The sequence below is a fragment of the Zonotrichia albicollis genome, chromosome 13 (genome assembly GCF_047830755.1).
Source record: "Zonotrichia albicollis isolate bZonAlb1 chromosome 13, bZonAlb1.hap1, whole genome shotgun sequence".
NCBI lineage: Eukaryota > Metazoa > Chordata > Aves > Passeriformes > Passerellidae > Zonotrichia > Zonotrichia albicollis.
The window spans coordinates 2,144,272-2,161,040 of record NC_133831.1 but is presented as its reverse complement, the minus strand read 5'-3'; the positions used below and the strand labels follow the sequence as shown (position 1 = coordinate 2,161,040).

The 16,769-nt window shown below is 47.6% G+C and overlaps 1 protein-coding gene across 2 annotated transcripts in view; it reads left to right on the top strand.

Moving 5' to 3' along the window:
* Positions 1 to 5,836: 5,836 nt before the first annotated feature.
* BANP (BTG3 associated nuclear protein) overlaps positions 5,837 to 16,769 on the top strand; it is a 123,984-nt gene continuing 113,051 nt past the window's right edge. For both annotated transcript variants that reach the window (XM_074550759.1, XM_074550760.1), the window contains exon 1: positions 5,837 to 5,974. The gene's annotated coding sequence lies outside the window, so the exon portion shown is untranslated. The remainder of the gene's footprint in view (positions 5,975 to 16,769) is intronic.

The following is a 16,769-nucleotide window of genomic DNA, read 5'->3' as shown; positions in this document are numbered from 1 at the left end:
AGCAGCAAAAACCATCCCAATTCCTTCCCAGAGGCAGAAACAAAGATAAACCTGAAACCAAAAGTCCCTGCCCCAGAGCTGAGGCTTAAATGGGCTCCTGGCCCATCATGGTGGGTGGAGGCTGCAGGTGAGGATTATGAGGGTCATTAAAACTTAATATAAAAATCCCTCTGGCTCATGACAAAATGAAAGTATTTACACAACTCATGTGATTCTTTTTTCCCATTAAATACCTGAATGGGTATACTTCAAAAACTCCAGAATCCATCAATGACAGAGCAAGAAGTGATAATGATGAATGACAGTGTTAACATTCTACCATTAAACCCTCCTCTTTTCTTAATTCATAAATTAAGAAAATTACCCTGTGAAATATTTTTCATTGGCTTGGATTTGTGTTCTGTAGGGTTTTCAAAATTTATTTTTAATAAATGGGTGTTTTGAATTAGAAACTTTTTGGTGATATTTTCACGAAACATCTGTCTGTCTGCCATCTCTTATCACGCAGGGTGTCAGGGCAGGGCTCAGGGAATCCTCTTTGGTAGCCTGAAGTGGCCAGCTGAGCTGTGCTATTTATTATTCCAACCCCTCCTGTTTAGCAGAGTCTTCCTTCCTGCCTGTCCTTTATTCCCTGAGCTGCCAGCACTGCCTGTATTGTCAGCTCTGAGTTCTGCCCAAATGTCTGAAACATCAACTGTTCCTCACTGGCTAATGCGGGTGAGGAGCGTGGCTTCACACAATGAAAATGGGCTTCTTTTTCTTCACAGAAATGAAACAAGGGGAAAATTTAGAATTTTCTTGCTGCCACCCATCTGACTGTTGCTGTCAGTGCCTCCAGACTGAGCAGAGAGGATCAATAACTGGGATTTTTTTATTAGAGCATTGCCAGTACTTAGTTGTTTTTATATTACCATTGTTCAGATGGATTGTGTTATTTGCAGAGGGAAAATCACCTCCTCGCTGCAGTGTGTCCAAGGAATCTGATCCCCAGGCATCCTGCTTGGAAGGCTGTCCCTTCCCTAGTGTTGTAGGTGAAACCAGTAATTCAGCAAAAAATACAATGTTACAGCTTTACTGCAATTAGATATCATGGAGGTGATTTAATAATGAACATTTCCCTCACCTAATTATTGTCTAATTGTGAGGACACTCAGTCAAGGTGTGGGAAGCTGCTGAGGAGTGGAAACCTCTATGGAGTGACTAAAAATGTCACTTAGTGCAGGTTCCCCACAGGAGCCAGGCCATCCCTGGGTGCCTTTGTCCCTCATTTCCCCGAGCATTGGCTCACACTTCCCATGGCAGATTTTACTTGAGGGAAGCTTTTTTTTGATGCCCACATTTTGCTGGGACACTTCAGAGGGCTGGGAACCACCTCTGCTTTTCATTCTCTCTCTTGCATTGAGGACAGAACATTCCAGATTTGTCCCCATGAGTGGATCTATTGATGTGGATTTTTTCAGCAGGGGGAATTCTGAGATGTGCTGGGAAGTTCTGTCTGATACAGCCCATGGATCTTCATCCCTGCCAGGGAGCACTCCAGTATCTACTGGAGAACATCTGGAATGGGAGAAGAACTCTGTCTCCAGAGCTTTGCAGGCTGTAGGGAAATGCAGGATTTCACCATCCCAAGGGCTGGAATTTGCCTCTGGACGAGGTTCTGGCTGACCTGGGATGCCCTGAAGAGCAGCCCTGCCTTCCTGCCTCTGCCACGTGGAGCTGTGTGGAAATGTGCTCAGGGACATCCTGCCACCCTGGATATCTCCACTCAGTTTATTTTACCTCTCACACCTGAAATGTTGGAGTTAAAAATAATTCTGTATGTGTTGAAATGGATGCATGTCCAGAATGAGGAGATGGTGAAATTCTGCTTAGAATCATAGAAGGATAAAATCCTTTAAAATCTGTAGGTGGAATGAATCCCCTTCAGGCTTTGAAAATTCCCCAAAAATACTCAGATGATAATGGTACCTGACCAAATAAACGTGGTCTGGGGCAAACCTGAGCAGAGCTGGGCAAATCTCAGCTGTGTGGGGAGGTAAAAGGGCAGAGAAGAAGAAAGATCATCTTCTTCTGGTTTCTTCTTCTCTTCTCTCGCAGGATCTGTGAGAAATCTGGAAGATCCCAGCCAGACACAAACACAGGGCTTGTGCCAGGGGCACATTTCTCAGGAGGAAAGGAGCCTCCCATCATTTGGGGTTTTTTTTCCCAGGATCTGTCCAGGGAGATGGAGGGGTCTGTAAATAAATAAGAGAACACTGAGGTCATGCCTGACCCTTCTCAGCTTGTGCCTCAGACTGGCAGAAGTGACCCCACAGGACCATGGACTTTGAGCAGACGGGCGGCAAAATGTGCCACCAAGTTTCTCTCTCTGCTGAGGGGATCCAGGGCCTTTTCTTCCATCCCTGTTCATGAAAATCAGGAGTATTTTCATTGAATAAAATGGAGTTTACCCAGCAGAAACCAGAATGAGATCAGAGTGTTGATACAGAGGCAGCTGAAGTAGGTCCAGGAGCAAAACCCACTCGATGCTGCCCTGTTTTCTGTTACAAACCACAGAACAATTCTGAGGGGATTGAAGATGGATGTGGCAGCTGAAAATTAAATTATGAGCTTCTCCTCATATGGTGCTACAGCACATTTACAAATAATATCAATATTCTCTTGGTTGAAGAGATATTTTATGTAACTTTTCCTTGAGCATCACTGTCACAATATAGGACAGGCTGTGTTCATAATGCTGGGTTTGTTTGCCTTTCCAGTTACAAGAGATATTACACAGAAAATGAATAAACCCAAACAGAAAGAAATGAATAAACAGGGGAGCTTCAAGTGCTCTTTTTACTCGGATGTAATTGAGGATTTTATCCTTAGGAAATAAAATTATTCTTCCAGCAAATATTCTGGAGTGGCTTCAGTGCCCTGGTCACATCTTCCCCATCCCTTTTTTCCATGTCCTCATGCTCAGCACTGAGGATAATTATGGATGTCTGTCACTTGTTTAAACAAAAGCTTTGTTTGGCAACCTTTCTCTTTCTGCTGCAGCTGCAAAATTGTGTGCACAGTGTGTTAATTTTTTACCTTTGATGCTTTGGGAAGGGTTTTTTTTCCCTAATGAAAAAAAAAGGAAACCAATGAATGAGATCCCAATCTCTCCTGATCCACACAAAACGTGAAAGCAGCAACTTCCTTAGAAAACAATAGTAAATGAATGCTGAGACAGGGTGAAATAAGCTGGATACTTCCTGGAAGCAAACTACTCCTGGCAAAGCACAGACATAAAATGCAAGACACTGGGAGAAAAAAGAGCATGAAAATGCGAGGAAATAAAACAACAAAGAAATCCCTTGTTTTATTTGGGACAACACACTAACAGGGCAACAGGATTAAATTAAAAAAATTTAAAAAATTAAATTATATATTAGCAGCCTGAAGTTCTCAGTTGCTTTTATATGAGGACAGGAAATTAAGAATGGATTTGATATAGGCACTTGAGCAAATTATCATGGTTTAAATCAGAATAAACCTTCCAGTGTATGAAGTTCTTCTTGGCATTTGCTCATAGGCAGACTTAGCCCAGAGTAAAGTGAAGCCCTCATTCACTAAATGGGGATTACACTGAATTTCTTTCAGTTATTGCAGAAATAGGAGCTCAGTTTTGGCAGCAGCTGAAGCTCAGGAGGTTGTGAAGCACAGGAAGCAATTACCCTTTGGTCAGTCACTCATTGGTACTGGGAATCAGAGACTAAAGAGCCAAATCTGCCCTGCAGATTGAGCAGAAAGATCATTTTCCTCCTGCTGCTTCCCAGTGTTTCCAGTCAGACTTTGTGCTGCATGAAGTGTTTGTCATTTCTGACTGTGCAGTCTCAGGGAAACACTGGGTAAACAAGGATAAAAGAGACTTTCTATGATTTATGGGTGTCATCCATAATTTTAAAAAGAAATGATTCCTGGTTTGGAAAAGAATCCAAACTCATTTCTCTGGTAAAGAGGGAAAAACTCCTCTAAGGGGTGAGGTAATTGTGGATTCTCAGCTGCTGGGTCAGAGTGGACTGGCAGGAGGAGGTGCTGCAGCCTCCCTTGGGATAAATTGTTTTATTTGTTTATTCTGCTCTTATCTCTGATCACAGCCACAGACATCACTTGGATCCCGCCAGTATTTCCTGCAGCTAATTTGAGCTAAATTAACTTTGGGTAAATACCATAACTGATTTATGACAATGAAAGATTTATGTTTGTGTTGGGAAATCATTCATGGCTCTCCAGAGGAGAAACACCTCACACCTCCAGCAAACAGGAGTTAATAATCTTTGGGATGGCAATATTATGAAAATATGAGAGAACAGGGCAGTTTTACATCAGACTGGTTTAGGATGGCAAAAGCTTTTACCAGCAGCTGGAACGGGGATATTTGTATCCCTGTTTTTCCAGCAGGGACCTGCAATTGCTTGAGTCCAGCAGAAACTCTTTAGCAAAACTGTTACAGGGCAAATCGGCGCAGCAAAGCCTGAAATAATCCAGTGTGAAAAGTCAGACTCTAAGTAGTTTAACCTTTGAACTGCCTGATCTGCTTGTGAAGGGGGAGAACACAGGAAATAAATCAACAGGCTCAGCTGAGCGCTCCCAAAGCTGCATGAGGGAGCAATTTCCCAACACACCAGGCCTGCAGGTGTCTGGAGAAACATTCCAGCTGAGCCAGAGTGGGTTCAGCTGTGTGAATGGCACTGGAGAACCCCATTAGGCATCTCATTTAGGAATTTTTATTTGTCTTATTTAAGGAATGTTTTAATGCAGAAGTCTGAGAGTTGCTGCTAGCTACAGTGAAGCTGAAAAGTGAAGTGTGGTTGGTGTTTATTGGGCAGCACTGTGCTATATAAAGACATAAAATCGTCTAATCTTTGTCCTATTTCAGACCCATTTGCACACACTTCCTCCGTGCTTCTTTTTTTGGGGCTTTTTGCATATTTTTATCATTCCCAGCAGGTTCACGGCGCGTCCCCCACCTTCACCCAGCCCTGCTGTTCTCACGGCACACACAGGAGTGACAGAGGAGCGAGGCTGAGGAGCCAATTTAGCAAATTCCCACTGCTGCCTGCTGCTCTGGGCACGGTGACATTGCTGTCCTCAGCACCACAGTGACATCCAGCTCATGTCAGCTCCAAACCCAGGAGCTGTCAGGGGGGAGGAATCTGATGGAAGGAGCAGATGGGAAAGGTGTGAATGATTTTGGAGGTGCAGATTCCTGTTTCATCTGCCGGCTCTGCTGGCCGAGTGCTGCGGTCATTGAGGGGCTGGAACGTGTCCAGGGAAGGGAACAGAGCTGGGAAAGGGCTGGAGAATCCTGAGGGAGCTGGGAAAGGCTGGAGAATCCTATGGAGCTCAGGGGGCTCAGCCTGGAGCAAAGGAGGCTCAGGGGCCCTCCTGGCTCTGCACAGCTCCTGCCAGGAGGGGACAGAGCAGAGGGAACGGCCTCAGGCTGGGCCAGGGCAGGCTCAGCTCGGACAGCAGCAGGAATTTGCCCATGGAAAGGGGGATCAGGGATGGGAACTGCCCAGGGAGGGTTGCAGTGCCCATCCCTGGAGGTGTCCCAGCAATTCCTGAGGTGGCACTCGGTGCTCTGGGCTGGGGACAAGGTGGGAATGAGTAACAGGTGGGACTCGGTCATCCTGGAGCTCTTTTCCACCCTTAATGATCCTGCGATTCCGTGACTCCCTGACTACATTTCCCGGCACGCCCCGCGCCACCCCGCGCGTACTACAGGTCCCGGCGTGCTCCTGCGGGGGCGCGCGCGCTGCCCTCTGGGACTCGTAGTCCGGTCCCCGCTGCGGCGCCTCGGCGGGGAAGGGCGGGGGCATCGCGCGCGCGGGCGCGGCGCGTGCGCGGCGCGGGGCCCCGGGCCGGATCTCTCGCGAGGAAGGACGCCATTATCGCAGCCGCCGCACAAAACACCACGAGAACTCGGCGCCCGCCTCACACGGTAACGCGGCGCCCCGCGGGCGGGAGCCTCCGCTACGCGGCCACCCCTCGGCCGCCCGCACGGCCCCGCACGGGGACACCGAGCACACACCGCGCACCCGCCGCGCTCCCCGGGCCGCGAGCCGGCGGGGAGGGAGCGGCCGAGGCGGGGGGGCCGCGCGCCCCCCTCCGCCTCCCCCCATCGCTCTCATGGGGGTCGCCCGTGGTTCGATATCGGGGAGCAAATCCTCCCGGTGAGGGCGTTGAGGCCCCGGCACGGGGTGCCCGGACAAGCTGGGGCTGCCCATGCATCCCTGGCAGTGCCCGAGGCCAGGCTGGACAGGGCTCGCAGCAGCCCGGGATGCTGGAAGGTGTCCGTGCCATGGCAGGGCTGGAACGGGATCAGCTTTGAGGTCCCTTCCACCCGAAGGTTTGGCTCTTCCCGCTCCGCTCCGGGGCTCACCCCGTGCCGGAATCGCCAGTGCCGGGCTCGGTGTCCCGCTGTCCCCCGGGATGTGTTTGGGGCTGGGCTGGGAGCTCCTCCGTGCCTGCCCTGGTGCGGCGGGGTCCGGGCACAGCCCCGTGTGTGCTCATTCAGTGCCTGACAGGGTTTTCCACACCCATAGCAGGGTTGGTGTGTTGTGTCCTCTCCATGCCAGCTCGCTGTTTGACATTGAGTGCTTTCCATGCGATCTTGAGCCGCAATTCTTCCCTGTGGTACCGCTGCCCCTGCATCCCTGGCAGTGCCCAGGGCCAGGCTGGCCGGGATGGTGCGAGGTGTCCCTGCCATGGCAGGGCTGCAACGAGATGAGCTTTAAAGTCCCTTCCCACCCAAGCTATTCCAGGATTCTCTCATCACACTCGGTATCCCGATACCCTTATTTGCAATTCAAGTGTTGCCTCCTTTTTCTCTCCCCCCCCACCCCCCCCCCCCGCTGTTTTTTTTTTTTTTTTTTGTTTTATTTTTAAATCCATCCACAGTGGCAAGTTGTGTACTTCACCAAATATAGTCATTTTATCCTGCTATGGCACAGATAGTTTATGGATCAGTTTATTTTTGGAGCTCTCCAGGGAAGACTTTTTGAAGTAAACAAGGGTTATTAGCAACTGAGAGATTTCTTTGGTGGAAACAGCTTTAAAGTGGTATTTTGGAGTGATTTTTGGTACTTTCTTGCCTTCTGTGTGAGGTTACCTGAGGTGTGGTGCCCTGTCGATACCAAGATTTCAAGAGGCAAACCTGATATTTTATAACTTTAAATACTTCGACCAAGATTTAAAAATATCAAACAAAAACGTGTCTGCATTTCATAGCAGTGACTCTTGAAACAGAGGGTTTTCTCTATTAGGAAGTTTATATATATAAATATAAATATATGTATGTTTTAAATAGTTGTTTATAGAAATGCACCAGAATAACAAGATTTTGAGTCTGAAACCCTGAGCACCTTTTCCCATCATGAAATGGAAGTAGTTCCATTTTCAGTAATGGACGTTGGGAAGGAAAATTAATTTATTGGGAGAATAAAAAGATGGAAGTTGGATTTGGGAAACATTCCATCTTCTCCAGAGGCCACAAACATTTTAGAACTTTGTTTTTTCAATTTATCATCTCTTCTACAGTTGGGTTTTCTGAGTCACCCAGCCATGTGAAAGTTGTCTGGTTCCAGAGCAGGTGTTAATTAAGGTTCCTTCAAAGAACTAATTGATGAATAACATCCAGAGTAATTTAATCAAACCATTAAGGGCGTGGTGCTAATTAGCAATGCTCACAGCTGCAGCTTCCAGAGGCACCTGCTCCAAGAAATAAGTTTGGAAAAGGGTTCCTTTCCTGCCTGTGCTGCTTTTACCATCCTTCTTCTGGAATTTTGGGCAATCAGGTGAGGAAAATGAGTTTTAGTCCCAGCTCAGCACTGCTGATTGTGGATTTCCCTTGGCTTGGGAAGGAGCTGGGGTGTCCCAAGGGATTCACAGCCAGGGAATTCCAGGCTGTGCTCCTGTTTGCCAGGATTTGAGCTTCCCCCTCATCTTGTGAAGCTTTGTAGGTGCAGGAACAAGACACAGCTTTATTGAGCCAGAATTTCAGAATTCTCCTTTACTTTGTCAGAATTCCGGGGTTTTCCTTCATTTTGTCAGAATTCCGGGGTTTTCCTTCATTTTGTCAGAATTCCAGGGTTTTCCTTCATTTTGTTAGAATTTTCCAGGGTTTTCATCTCTTTCCCTGGAATTGGACTTGCTGGGATTGAGCCACTTGTAGGAAAAGACAGAGCAAAGCCAGGTTGGATTTAGAACCACAAAATGTCTTTGTATGCAGAACTTTGCCAATAAAATTCTGGTCACAGGTTGATTTCCTTTAGTTTAAGACTCAATATTTAGTTATTGACAGTTGAAATAATCTTATTTTCTCTCTTATCCATATCATTGAAAGGGTAATCGTCACATTTTATTTTTTTTTTCTTTCCCAAGTAAAATAAAAGGAATAAAATGTCTTCACAGTCACATAAACCACTTGTTTCCTTGCAGGTTTAGGTTTTTAAAGGTGCTGGAAAATAGTGAATTTTGCAACCAGTTAGACTGAAAAACATACAAAAGGTTTAATTTCATCACACCCTTGGTATGTGGGACTTGAAATAAAATAATTTGTGGTGGTGTCTGTTGAACAGAATCATTTGATGTTGCTTCCTGTTTGTAACCCCTGACTTTAGAGCACTTAAGGGAAGAATATATTCAGTTCCAAGCTCTGAAAATCTGAGTTTTACCCTGGAGAAGAATGGAGGGAGTTGATGGCAGTGGGGAGTTCCCTTTCCCTCAGGTATAAACAGACCAACCTGATCCTCTCCAGCACCCTCTGAACTGAAACTTTGGGGAATTCAAAACTGAATTTAGTTGGGATTTTCCTTTTAACTGCAGGGAGGGGAGCTGCCAAGCCAGGATCAGGTGGATTTAAATGGAAATTTAAAATTGGAGGCAGGATGGGAGTTGGGCTGTGCTCCAGGGACAGGAGCAGAGGGAGCAGCTCAGGCTGGGCCAGGGCAGGCTGAGCTCGGACAGCAGCAGGAATTTGCCCATGGAAAGGGGGGTCAGGGATGGGAATGCCCAGGGAGGGTTGCAGTGCCCACCCCTGGAGGTGTCCCAGCAATTCCTGAGGTGCCACTCGGTGCTCTGGGCTGGGTGAACTCCACAATCCCAGAGCTCTTTCCACCCTCAATAATCCTATGAAAATAATTCACATTTTGAATAACTGCTCAGTTCATGTTCTCCTACCGAAATGATGCTCTTCATTATTTTTTTTTTTGGCAAGTATTTGAAACTCCTGCTGTCTCTGTGTTATACAGCAGTGCTAAGGTCTGGTTTGGCAGCTGGAAAGGTTTTTTTTTTCCTTGATGCCTGCAGCAGGAAAATCCATTAGAAGGCTTTGGAGTGAGCAGGTTGTATTTGATGTTGGCTTTCCTGCTTTTTTGTAGTAGCAGCAGCAGCCTGTGCCAACACTGGGGGCTGTTCTTGTCTCCTCTGGAATTGCTGGATCAGAAACTTTTTCCAGTGTATTGAGGACTAGCAGTGCACATATTAGGAAAAAACGAGGAAAAAATTATAAATTATTATTATTATTATTATTTTGTTGCTAAAGGTAAGCTGGCAGGCCAAGAGAGAAGGAGGGATGAGTGGGATATTGGGAATGAATTTCTCCTGTGGGTGGGTGGGGAGCCTGGCACAGATTTCCCTGGGTCCCTGGCACTGCCCAAGGCCAGGCTGGACACTGGGGCAGCCTGGAATGGTGGAAGTTCGAATTTCCTGGAATAATGGAATACCCTGAGCTGGAAGGAACCCCCAGGGTTCCTCCAATCCAGGCCATTCCCAAATTCCCACCCTGGGCACCCCTGGCAGCGCTGTCCAACCTGTGCTGCAGCTCTGGCAGCCCCTGGGCAGTGCCAGCACCCTCTGAGGGCAGAACCTTTCCCTGATCTCCACCTAAACCTGCCCTGGAAATCCTTCCAGGATTTTTGAGGCTGCTCCCAATAAAAATCCTCCATCTAGTGGCTGAAAACAAGAAAACAACGGGCCGGGATTTGCTGTCTGGGCAGGTCTGCTGTCACATTTGCTGCTTTTCAGCAAACTCTTCCAAACTGTGCCTGGTGTGAACGATCCCTGTGGGGAACGATCCCTGTGGGGAACGATCCCTGTGGGGAACAATCCCTGAGGGGAACAATCCCGCCGGGATCCGGAATTCAGCCCCTGCACTCTGCAGGCACTCGCAGCTCCTTGCTCGGGGGTTGAATGGCTGCAAATTGAATTCAGGCACCTGAGAGAGCAGAGCTGGGCACGTGTGAACATTTGGAATGTTCAATGTGTGAACATTTCCTGCCCAGCTCCTGGGGAATAACCCCAGGCAGGGCTGGCACAGGCAGCGGGGTTTGTACAAGATCCACAGGGAATTTGGGCTGGAATTCCTGGGGAATTTGGGCTGGAATTCCTGGGGAATTTGGGCTGGAATTCCTGCTCTGTGTGACCACTCACTGCCATTGCTGTGCCCGGCCAGCAGGGAAGGCATTCCTGGGAATTTGGGCTGGAATTCCTGGAGAATTTGGGCTGGAATTCCTGGAGAATTTGGGCTGGAATTCCTGGAGAATTGGGCTAGAATTCCTGGGGAATTTGGGCTGGATTTCCTGGGGAATTTGGGCTGGAATTCTGGGGAATTCGGGCTGGAGTTCCTGTGGAGTTTGGGCTGGAATTCCTGCTCTGTGTGACCTCCCACTGCAATTCCTGTGCCTGGCCAGCAGGGCTGGAATTCCTGGGAATTTGGGCTGGAATTCCTGGAGAATTGGGCCGGAATTCCTGGGGAATTTGGGCCGGAATTCCTGGAGAATTTGGGCTGGAATTCCTGGGGAATTTGGGCCGGAATTCCTGGGGAATTTGGGCTGGAATTCCTGGGGAATTTGGGCTGGAATTCCTGGAGAATTTGGGCTGGAATTCCTGCTCTGTGTGACCTCCCACTGCCATTGCTGTGCCCGGCCAGCAGGGCTGGAATTCCTGGAGAATTTGGGCTGGAATTCCTGGAGAATTTGGGCTGGAATTCCTGGAGAATTTGGGCTGGAATTCCTGGAGAATTGGGCTGGAATTCCTGGGAAATTTGGGCTGGAATTCCTGGGGAATTTGGGCTGGAATTCCTGCTCTCTGTGACCTCCCAATGCCATTCCTGTGCCTGGCCAGCAGGGAAGGCATTCCTGGGAATTTGGGCTGGAATTCCTGGAGAATTTGGGCTGGAATTCCTGGGGAATTTGGGCTGGAATTCCTGGGAAATTTGGGCTGGAATTCCTGGGGGATTTGGGCTGGAATTCCTGGAGAATTTGGGCTGGAATTCCTGGGGAATTTGGGCTGGAATTCCTGGGGAATTTGGGCTGGAATTCCTGGGAAATTTGGGCTGGAATTCCTGGAGAATTGGGCTGGAATTCCTGGGGAATTTGGGCTGGAATTCCTGCTCTGTGTGACCACCCACTGCCATTGCTGTGCCTGGCAAGCAGGGAAGGCATTCCTGGGGAATTTGGGCTGGAATTCCTGGAGAATTTGGGCTGGAATTCCTGGGGAATTTGGGCTGGAATTCCTGGGGAATTTGGGCTGGAATTCCTGGGGAATTTGGGCTGGAATTCCTGGAAATTTGGGCTGGAATTCCTGGGGAATTTGGGCTGGAATTCCTGGAAATTTGGGCTGGAATTCCTGGGGAATTTGGGCTGGAATTCCTGCTCTCTGTGACCACCCACTGCCATTGCTGTGCCCGGCAAGCAGGGAAGGCATTCCTGGGTCATTTGTTGGGTGTTGTGTTAGGATTAATGCCAGGGTTAGAAGAACTGGCAAAAGATATCCAAGCAAAACAGTGCCTTGTATCAGGTGGAATGAAAAAAAAACCCTAAAAAGCAAATATTTCTGAAGGCAAAACAATGAACCAACAATAATAATGGCAGCTTTTGAGGTAATACTTGAGAATTTCTGCCTCCCTGGGAGGTTTTCTTCTCCAGAGCTTCCAGCTCCTTTATTCCTGGAGTAACCATTTCCTTTTTTCGGTTGCTAGCTGAATTTTACCACTTGCACTGGAGTCCACACCGTAATACCTCTGTGAGTGATATTGCTTTGCTACATCCATCTCCAGAATGTTGTGGCTGGTGTGCTGGTTTTCCCAGATAGGGAATATTTCTATCATTTTTTGGGAAAACAGACATTTTTCCTGATCTTTGGTTGAATCAAAGCTGCTTGTCTACTATTACACTCATTTTTAAGCTGTTAAATTGAAATGTTTTTGTGGTTTCACTATGAAATTTAATTGAAACACAATGTTTTTCCTCGTCTTTTAAGGTGGATTGAGGATAAGGGTGACAGCCAAACAGATGCTAAGAAAAATTATTCTCATTTGTAGTTTTGGGTAGTAAGAAGGAAGTGTAAATCTGATCTCTTCCTCCTAAAAATGAGTTTTAATTCACATTGTGATGGGCTGCAGAGAGCTGGGGCTCAAAGGAGGCTCTTGGATTTATGGAGCTTTGAGCCCTGCATGCTCTTAAATTGTTGTTTTTTATTGTGTTCCATTTGCACTGGTGTGGCTGAATTGGGAATTGGGAATTGGTGCAGGAAGATTCTGTTCCAGCTGCCAACCAAGGTGATTTTAACCTGGAGGAAAAGCCAGGCTCTGGGTTAGAGAATTGCTGCAAGCCACAGAGAGAGGCTGAAATGAGAATTGTTGTGTCCTGAGCTTTGTAACTCTTGGGATTAACTTCATGTGTGGAATTATCCCAGCATTCCCAGCTGTGCCCTTGGAGCTGCTCCAGGGGGGTCCCAGCTGGGCCAGGGGTTTGGAGCTTCCAGAGGGGGATTCTTGTTCCTGGAGCCCTTCCCAGGCAGTCCTGTCCTGTTCTGGGGCTGCTGCTCTGCTGGGATCCCATAGTTTGCTTCCCAGGTGGAGTTAAATGGGGATAATTCCATGCCCAGAGACAGCTCAGTGCCCCTCTGGGCTGTTTCCCTGCAGGGATTTCAATAAAAACTGAATTAATGAGTATTTTGTGCTCTGCATGTCCCCTGGAGAGCGTGGATGATGTTTATACCATAATCCCTGTGCAGCTTGAGGTCATTTCTGTGCTCCTGGAGATGAGCCCTGGCCTGTGCTGGTTTTATTCCTGTCACTGGGCTGGGCTTTGTGCTACCTGCTGTGGAAAACCTTGGGGAGTCTCACTAAATCAGAGTTTTTGCAGGATAAGGACCTTTGGCTTAGATAAATGGGCTCAATTAATGAATTAAATTCATTTGAGGGGAATAGTTTTCCATGGACAGGGACAGATGGGATGTGGGGGTGAGGCTGCCCCTGGTCCCTGGCAGTGCCCAAGACCAGGCTGGGCAGGGCTGGAGCAGCCTGGCACACTGGGAGATGGGATGGGATGGGATGGGATGGGATGGGATGGGATGGGATGGGATGGGATGGGATGGGCCTCAATGCCCCTTCCCACCCCAACAATTCCATGATTCCAAGTGTGGAATAATCCTGAGATAAAAGGCTCAGTAGTCAGGAAAAGCAAGACTATAGAGACTTTTAGTGGCCATTTGAATACACTAAATAAACCTTCCCTTTGAGAGAATGGCACCTGTGTAGTGAGGCTCCATCTGATGCTGCTTTTCATGAACTTTTTAATAATGCCCAACTTCAAGACTGATGGCAAACTTGCCATTTGTGTGTAGGTGGTGACCATGAACTTTAAGGGGATGGATGGATGGATGTGATTCCAAAAGATTTTTGGAATAGAAATTCCATATTTGAGCAGTGCCTTTAATCGATCAGAGGGAAGAGTGGAACGAAGAAGAGAAAGAACATTTGAGGCTCTGGGGCTGGGCAGAGGGAAATGGCATTTCCCAGCTTTTCCCACACAGCAGGAACATTTGCCACATTGCAAGTTGGAATCTAAAGGAAGATTTTCATTTATCAATAGCACTGGGAAATGTCCAGAGAGCCCAGCTGCTCCAGCCAGGGCAGTGCAATTCCACACTTCAAGCAGAGCTTTGGAAAGTGTTTGGGTTTTTTTAAAGATAATGTTTACCCTTGCTAATTAATATGAGAGAAGGTTTCTGGTTTGTGCATGTTCTCCTGTGTTAACAAGGCATTGGATGGGTTTGATTATCCACTTTGGAATGCTGCCCCGTGACCAGGGAAAGCCATCAGATATTTCAGTAAATAGCTTTGTTTACAAGGGACTGCTCAGAAGAATTATTCAGAATTAATGTTTTAAAATAGATTAATTAAATTACATTAAACTTGTGTGTGGAAAAGCTAATCTGGAATTCAGGTGAATTTAATTTAGTTGCTTACAAATATTAATTTACTTAATTAAACAAAGGCTGATTGAATTCTGTGTTAAGTGTATCAATTCTGAGTAAGAGTATTGGCAGAGATATTTAATGTAATTTATCTAATCAGCTTTAAATTTATATCTTTAGTTGTCTTTGATGAGCTTTTTTTGAGTATTCCAGTACTGGAGCCACTTCCAGGCAAGTGCTTACAGGGATGCTCAAGGTTTTTTGCTCCCATTTTTAAGAGAAAATGAGATAATTTTCAGTTGTAGTTTCATTTATCCAGCAGGTTTCTGCTGGGATTATTGGATCAGAGGAACAAAGTGGGGTGGGGAAAGGGGGGCGGTGGAAGAGCTGCTCTGGTAATGGGCTGTAAGAGCTCAGAGGGGTTAGAGAACCCCTAAGAGAACTTGGGATTTCACAGAATTGGTTATTGAGGGTGGAAGGAGCTCTGGGATCAGCTGTGCCCCATCCCCACCTTGTCCCCAGCCCAGAGCACCGAGTGCCACCTCAGGAATTGCTGGGACACCTCCAGGGATGGGCACTGCAACCCTCCCTGGGCAGTTCCCATCCCTGACCCCCCTTTCCATGGGCAAATTCCTGCTGCTGTCCGAGCTGAGCCTGCCCTGGCCCAGCCTGAGCTGCTCCCTCTGCTCCTGTCCCTGGTCCCTCCTGGCAGGAGCTATGCAGAGCCAGGAGGGCCCCTGAGCCCCCTTTGCTCCAGGCTGAGCCCCCTGAGCTCCATAGGATTCTCCATTCCCTTCCCAGCTCCCTCAGGATTCTCCATTCCCTTCCCAGCTCCCTCAGGATTCTCCATTCCCTTCCCAGCTCCCTCAGGATTCTCCATTCCCTTCCCAGCTCCCTCAGGATTCTCCATTCCTTTCCCAGCTCCCTCAGGATTCTCCATTCCCTTCCCAGCTCCCTCAGGATTCTCCATTCCCTTCCCAGCTCCCTCAGGATTCTCCATTCCCTTCCCAGCTCCCTCAGGATTCTCCATTCCCTTTCCCAGCCCCATTCCCTTCTCTGGACACTCCAGCCCCTCCAGGTCTGTCTTGGAGGGGCCCAAACCTGAGCAGAGCCCCAGGTGTGGCCTCAGCCGTGCCCAGCACAGGGACAGTCCCTGCCCTGGGGCTGTGGCCATGCCAGGGCTGGTGCCAGCCAGGTGCCAGTGGCCTCTTGCCCACCTGGGCTCCTGTTCAGGCCCCGTCCTTTCCCGGCTTCGCAGCCTGGAGCTCCAGGGGTTGTTGTGACCCAAGGGCTCTGTGGAACCTCATGGATCCAGGCTGGCCCCTTTGGAGGCACCCAGGGAATTGGGAGTGGAGAGGGGAGGAAATCCTTCCAGGACACACCATAACCTGTTCCTCACTTTTAGAGTTGGAGGAACCCCTGGAATTTTCTGGGAGAATCCAAAAGTGCAGCCCAGATCCACCAAAGCTGGAATTGGTGTGAGCCTGGCTGGCCAGGAGCTCCTTTAATGGAATATTTTCCACTGCCTGGTAGAACCTTCCTCCCCATCCCTTCTCCCAGCCGGGGGCAAAGTGACCATAAAATATTCCTGTGTTGATCCAACTTCCATGTGCTGCTTGGGGAGGAGAGGTGGGCACGTTCCTTGGCCCTGCTGTGGTTGATCCCCAGCTTCCTGGCTTTCTGTTAATATTTCTTTTTTATAACTGAAAATTTGTTCCTGGGAATAGTTCAGCACTAGTGGCTCAATGCCAATGTACATACACTTAATTTAGATTTAATGGGGACTAGAGTTTCAGACAGGAGGTGGAAAAAAGGGGGAATATAGAGGAAATTTCAAGAAAAAGAGTGTTTTACGTGAGGAAAACTGGTAAATACTTCACTGAGTAAAGTACATGGAAACCATAATGGCAAAGTTACTCTGAATTTGTTGACTGAAGCTTTTGGAAGCTGATAAACTCCTCTAACTCTCATCCTGTTGAATTTGATCAGGCTTTTCCCCTTGGTTCCAAAGCAAGGTCAGCCCACCAGTAAAATTCACTGTTAGAAATGGAAATGGTGAATTTGGGAGAGGAATTCTTTATTCAAGGTGTGAGAACTGCACTGGCTGCAGCTTCCTTGGGCTTTCCTAATCCCCAGGGTTCATAACAAATTTATTTGTTATTTTGTTTGTATTTATTTGTTTTCCCCTTCATGTTTTGATTGAGGATGGCAGCAGAAGGGAGTTTTGTCCTGGCTTTGAAAAGGAACAATTGTGGCTGATTTCTTTCAAGTTATGTCTGAGTTAGTGAGATTGGAATAAAATTCATTTAAATTGAAGTAAATACTGATGTTATGAACATACATTTCTCTGTGCGTGCTGTAGCTGCTCTGCCAGTTGTGGTTGTGCCCTTGTTTCAAGGCTCTGGGACAGAATATTTGGGTATTCCTGAAGTTGAACATTTGGGACAGAATATTTGGGTATTCCTGAAGTTGAACATTTGGGACAGAATATTTGGGTATTCCTGAAGTTGAACATTTGGGACAGAATATTTGGG